This window comes from Marmota monax, unplaced genomic scaffold, assembly GCF_021218885.2.
Source record: "Marmota monax isolate L192 unplaced genomic scaffold, Marmota_monax_Labrador192_F-V1.1 WCK01_AAM20220418_F8-fsc00080, whole genome shotgun sequence".
Taxonomy (NCBI): domain Eukaryota; kingdom Metazoa; phylum Chordata; class Mammalia; order Rodentia; family Sciuridae; genus Marmota; species Marmota monax.
The window spans coordinates 1,027,967-1,034,325 of NW_026694750.1; positions in this window are offsets into that span (position 1 = coordinate 1,027,967).

A 6,359-nucleotide genomic window follows, 5' to 3' on the forward strand; every position below is an offset into this window, starting at 1 on the left:
GGCACCTCTCCACACATGGGACAAGAGGGCAGGGAGGTGCAGTCCACTGTCTCTGGCCTTGGGGATGGTTTGACAGGTGCCTTTGTCCTCTCAGGCTCTAAGCTGAGGGCTGGGTGCAGCTCAGTGGCCGGGCGCTGCCCAGGGTCCAACCCTGCAGCAGCACTGGGTGAATCAGCAGAGACTCTCCGCCCGCTTCACCTCCCGCCCAGACGGCTGCCGTGGCTCCTGGGCCCCCCTGTCCTGTGTGCAGAGCTGCCCAGGTCGGCTGGCACGCAACAGGCTCGGGCAGGAAGATGCACACGGAGTCAGGACACCTCAGGTAGATGAACCAGACCTGGACGTGCGCGTGGGACCTCGTGCAGAGGGCCTCCCCTATGCAGGACAGGCGGTTCCCAGTGGGGCTGGGAGGCAGACGGACTCAGGGGTGTTTCCGCCCATGTCCCCTCCCAGATGGGTGGTGTTGTCCTCGTCACCTCAACTCTCCGCATCTGGGTTCCCCTCCTGTGAAATGGGGACAGCACCTGCCTAAAGTAGTGGCCGCGAGCGCCCAGTAAGGTCACATCCTAGTGTGTCTGGCACACAGCAGACCTGGGTTAATGTCACTGCTGCGTGACATTGGGGCTCAGAGAACACAGGGAAACGCACTTCCTGTGGCCCGGGGAGGTCTCCTTAGGACTTGCTGCCCAGGAGTTGCTCGTCCTCTCAAATAGTTTTGTGGTCATTTACAGAATGAGGCGAAGCTGACACTTTCATCTGTGGCCTCTGTGCAGGGTGCAAATTGCTCTTGGCACCTCAGGTAGATGAACCCGACCTGGGTTCAAATCCCGACTCTGCCATTAGTATTACCCACCTCCCGAGGCTGAGCCAAGGAGTCGGGGGTGCTTGGAAGGGCACAGTCTGTGTCCAACATCAGCGCTCAGCAAATGCCTGCTATCCCTCCACCTGGTCTCCACAACGATCTCACACTGTGACACCTAAAATACGTTTTTATTTTACAAACAAAAATGGCAACAGAGAAGGTAAGTCACTAGTCCAAGGTCACACAGCTAGAGCCATTTAACCCGGGATTTGAACTCAGGTCTGACTGGTTGCCGTCACATGTCTACAAGGTAAGAGGGGGACAGGGTTCGTGGGTCCCGTTTGTGGTTCAGCTGGTGGCAGATGAGGCCACTTTCACACCCCCGCTTCTTTGTCACTTGTCTCATCTGGAAGCTCGCCTGTCCCACTGCACCATTCATTTCAAAGACGTCCTCGTCCACTCCACAGCCCCTTGGGCCTCCCTCCTCCACCCCGCTCACGGTGCAGGGCTCCAGGGGAGGGGGGCCTATGGACCCAGAATCCAGGCCTTGCTCCCCTGGGCCTGGAGGAGGGGCTGGGGGAGCCAGGGGCCCCGGAGAGTCACGTGGCCTGGGGAAGCCCCCCCACTCCATCCCTGGGGGAGGGTCTGCGGCTCCCAGCTCTTAGGTCGGCCCACCCTCTGCCCACGGACACGGCCCCTCGCTGGGCATGGGGCTCAGGACCTTTCTTCCCCCACCGTCTCCCTCCACCCACCCTCCTCCTGACTCGGGGACAGTTTAGTGCGTCTGTTCCTGCACTGGCCACAGCCCAACTCTTCTGTGCCACCTGCTGCCTCACTGTCAGGCTGGATGCCACCAGGGGCCACTGCCAGGATCCCGCAGCCCGGGGCTCCTCGAGGCCAGGGGCTGGGGCCAGACCTGAGCTTCCTCACTTTAGAGATGGGACAATTGAGGCTCTTTGAAGGAATGACTTTCCCAGGTCCATGCCCCATGGGGCACCACAGAACCTCGGCCCCAGAGCCCAGTTTGTGGGTTGCCAAAGTCCCAGCACGGCTGGACTGACAGGCAGCAGGGCCACTTCCCAATGTCAGTGACACTGAGTGACTGTTTCAGCTTGGCTGGCAGGTCTGGAGGCTGGGAAGTCTGGAGGCTGAGAGGTCTGGAGGCTGGCCTGAGCCCTGCCGACTGTGAGCTGGTCACTGGGCTCTGCGTGTTCTGTGCGGGGCCAAGACCACCCTGGGATGTCCCTCTTGTGGCTATGGTAGGAGGTGTCTAGAGGGCAAATGTGACCACACTAACATCTCAAATCTCTTCTCTGGCTCCCACCCGTCGGCCAGCTCCAGAGTCCGGGGGTGAGGACGTGGGCTCCGCCCAGTGTGGCGCTCGGCAGGGGTTAGTGTATAGACTGTCCCCGAGAGCGCGGAACCGAGATCCAGAACTCAGTCTCCCGTGCTGCGTTTATGCCTCCGTCTTTCCTCTTGTAGGTTCCGATGGGCCACTGAGTGTCCCCAAGGCCACCAGACAAGTCCCTCGGCCTGTTTGCTTGCTGGCAGTCCCTATGCACCAAGTCTTTAGCTCACTCTCGACCTCCACACCGGAAACAGCCGGCCGACTGCCAAGTGACCACAGGGAAGCCCAGGTTCCAAGAGCTGAGGCAGAGCAAAAGGGGGCCACGGTGGGGGTCCCTCTAGGCCTCGAGTGGACTCCTCAGAGCATCCTGGAGTCTGAGTCGGACGCCGTGCTCTCACCTTCCTGCGTCTGAGCACCACGCTCTTGACAGCAGCCCCCAGTTCCCAGTGAAGAGCTGCCCTGCCCTTTCCAGCCACTGGGTTTGGAAGGGGGATGCTCATCAGGCCTCAGCCCCCGAGGGTCTCGTCACCCCCTTGGTCACAGTGATTGGTTCAGGGATGACTTCATACCAAACCTGGGCCAAATGAGAATTCAGTCCTAAGATTTTTGTCAACTTGCTGGGAAAGAGACTCTATTTCTCCTGCAGGACTTGAACATGAGGGGATACAGGCTTTGTGTTACCAGGAACAATCAAGCCACAACGTTCGTTTCAAGAATAAAGTCACCATGAACTGAGGGACAGAGAAACATAAGCTCCTGGGTCAAGCTGTGCCTGAAGTCCTAGTTCTAGTTTGGAGCTTTCCTATGGCTATGAGGCAAGGACAAACAGGCTTTCTGTCACCTGCAACTGAGAAATCCTATGATCCTAACATGTTCCATGATCCTATAATCCTAGAACCCAGGATGCTTAGGACTATGAGTTTGTTGTATATCAGAGTTGAAATCCTTAACAATTAAGTGTGTTTCAGGGAATGTGGGAGGGTCCTGAATCCATGGGTGAGGAGAGGGACAAGAGTCCCTGTGTGTACCCCGACTGGTGCCGGCTCCTTTGTGGGTCACATAACCCCAGTTTCTTGGCCTCAGCTATGGTGCCAGCTTGTGGCTCGTCACGGTTGTGTCTCTAGTTGGTCCCTCCCATCCTCTTGTCCACCCAGTCGGGGTCTCAGCTGGCCTGGGACAGTCCAGGCAGCGTTCCTGGGAGTGGCTGCTGGAGGAGGTGGGCAGCCCCCCCAAGGGCTACTCTGGACCCGCACAGAAGGCCGCCCCAGACTGTACTCCTGGGACTCTGCCCCGTGTCCAGCCGCATCATCACCTGCCCTCGCTGGCTGACCACTCGGAGTGGAGAGGGTCGAAGCTCCCACCTGACCCTGGCTTCCCACCTGCACAGACGATCCTCAACGGTGCCAAGGCCCGACCTGGCTCCTGGGCCTCTTCCGCCTGCCAAGGATCTGCTCCCTCCCGCCCATGGCCCGCGGCCCTGATGGCCCTGAGGCTCTTGGATCCAGCTGGCTTCTGGCCTTGCCCACTCGTCCCCGGAAGGCAGACGGTACTTGCTCCTGGGGACAACAGACTTGAGTCCTGGTTCCACTTTCTCCAGCAATGGGCTGAGAGGTCTGGAGGCTGGCTTTACATGGCCAATGAACTTGGCCTGCGCGTGTCCATCTGAACCCTGGAGCCCTCCCCAGTAGCGCTGTCTACACTCTTGTGAAACAGCCCCACGTGTGCCAGGGACGCTGGCAGAGGGGGGGCTTGCAAAACAGGGACAGACCTTACTCGCCCTCTTGAGGTGTCTTGGAAGACGCTCCGAGCTGGGATACAGCAGCTCCTTCCTCGACTCTGGGCTTTGCTTCTCAAAGTGTGGTCCGCGGACCAGCAGCCTCCCAACAGCAGGGCATTTGTTAAAAATGCAGACTCCCAGCCCCGTCCAGACCTGCTGACTGTGGATCTGCATTTTAACAAGCTCCCCCAGTGCCTCCTTAGAATCAGCTGGGTGGGGGGCGTGGAGAACACGGACACCTGGCCCCACCCCAGAGCTTCTGACTTAATTGGTCTGGGCTGCAGCCTGGGCATCAGGACTTTTTAAAGCCCATCAGGCAAGTCCAAAGCACAGCCGGGGTTGAGGACCACAGCCTCCACTTTCAGGGAACAAAAGTCATGTGACTCGTCCCAATCCTAGGAGCCCCAGAGGGTGTGGTTGTCTCCATTTTTTAGAAAGGGAAACAGAGGCCTTTTACACCCACCCGGTCAGTGTAGAGCAGCAGTTCCCAAAGCGAGGGGCCTGGACCCACCGCGGCAGCCCTGGAGCTTATCAGAAATTGACACGTCTGAACGGGGCCGGTGACCGTCTGTCCCTTCACAGTCCCTCACGCCTCCACCTCTGCAGAGCCGGTGCCCTCTGCCTGACTGTGCATCTGCCTCCTCCTGCCCAGGTGCAGCCTCTCCATGAACAGCCCCAGGGCCTCCAAACAGGGCCTCCTGAGGTGCCCTGGGGTCAGGAGCACTTCCTGCCTGCATTATGCATCTCCTTGTCATCTGCCTCCCCCAACCGATGGAATCTGGAGATTGGGGCCACCAGGGGCCACCAAGGGCCACCAAGGGCACTGCGTCTGAGCAGAGCAGACGGGTGTTCAAGGCCCACGGGACTGAACTCAGTGCCTGGAGGCCCAGTGTCACTGCCACGGTCTCCTCCTGGGCTCCAGCACCCTCTGCTCCTCGGGAGCAGCCCATTGGCCAGCTTCCCGCTTGTCAACCCTGCAGCTCTGGAGTGGCCTGAGAGGTGCCGGGTCTGGGAGCTGCCAGGGAGCCTGCACAGTAGGTCTAGATTGGCTCCTTCTCAGGGAAGTAGCAGGGAGGAGCAGGGGACGCAGGAACGCACTGTGGCCACCAGCAAGGAGCTGAGAGGTGCAGCCAATGACCCCAGAGGGCCAGGCCGTCAGCACCAGGGGTGTATTGTGCTCAGTGTCAGGTCAAGTTCAAGGACATGCAGAGGTCGCCCTCTCTCAGCTCTTCCATTTGCCATGATTCAGTCCAGCTGGGAAGGAGGGTGAGGTCCACTGGGTCCACATGTACACCTACTGTGCACCCAACTACACTTCCCATCCTGACATACACATCAGGCATCAGGTGCTGTTCTGTGATTGACAAGAGCATCTACAGAGCACCTACTATGTGCAGGTCTCTGTGAGAGGGGATGTATTGCAAACTCACTAAGCCTGAGATCGAATGTGGCCTGAGCACCTACTATGTGCAGCCCCAGCATGTTGTGTAGTGACCCCAGGAGAGGAGAATGTGGACGGAGTGCAATCAGTGTACCAAACCCTGGGCCTCACAGGAGCCTCAGGAAACCATCACGTCACACAGCCCATGGCCAGGACAGCGCTGGGAGCGTCTCCTCGACCTCGGCTGCTGGGCAGGTACAGCTGCCACCCACATTGCAGGAGGAAACTCAGGCCCTGAGAAGCTAAGGGGCTTGCAGGGAGCCATGCCACCAGCAAGCCACAGAACTAGGGTTTCACCTGAGCCCGGGGTCCCCAAGGCCACTGGGTGAACCACCAGGCTGATCCCAGGGCACTGGGCATGGCCGGTCCCCGAGGACAACCACTGGCCATTTTAGCAAAAGTGAGAGCCCTGCTCCCCACATGGCTCCGGGCCAGCACCTGCCCGGGCATACTGACCCTCTCCCAAAGGCTCCCTCACCGGGCCACCCCATGGCATTTTGGGGGAGACAGGACAGGCCCAGGAGTCAGGCTCCACCCCCCAATCTGCATGCAGCGTTTCCCATGATGCTCTCCCTCCCGTTTCCCACACAGTTGAACAGATTGCGAGAATCCCTGCTACCTAGGCAGGCCTGGCAAGATCTTCCCCGTCAGACAGGAAAGAGAGACCAGAGACCTCAAGTAACTGGGCCAAGGTCACCCAGCTGATGTGTGGCAGTGTGGAGCTGAAACCAGAGAGTCTGACCCCAGGGTCAAGCTTTCCTCTGTCTGGGGAAGAAATTCAGCTCCCTCCCCAGGAGCCCCACTGGATGGCTGCTCCAGAGTGGTCGAGAAGGCCCCGAGGCCCAGACAGGAGTGCCTGAGATCACACTGCTGATGGGCAGCAGAACCAGGCTTAGGGCCTACACCTGGGTAGGGGGCCCTGCCTGCTGCAGGTGGCTCTGCCAGAGATGTGCGGGCAGCCACAGGGGTCCCAGTCCTCACCGCCCAGGAGATG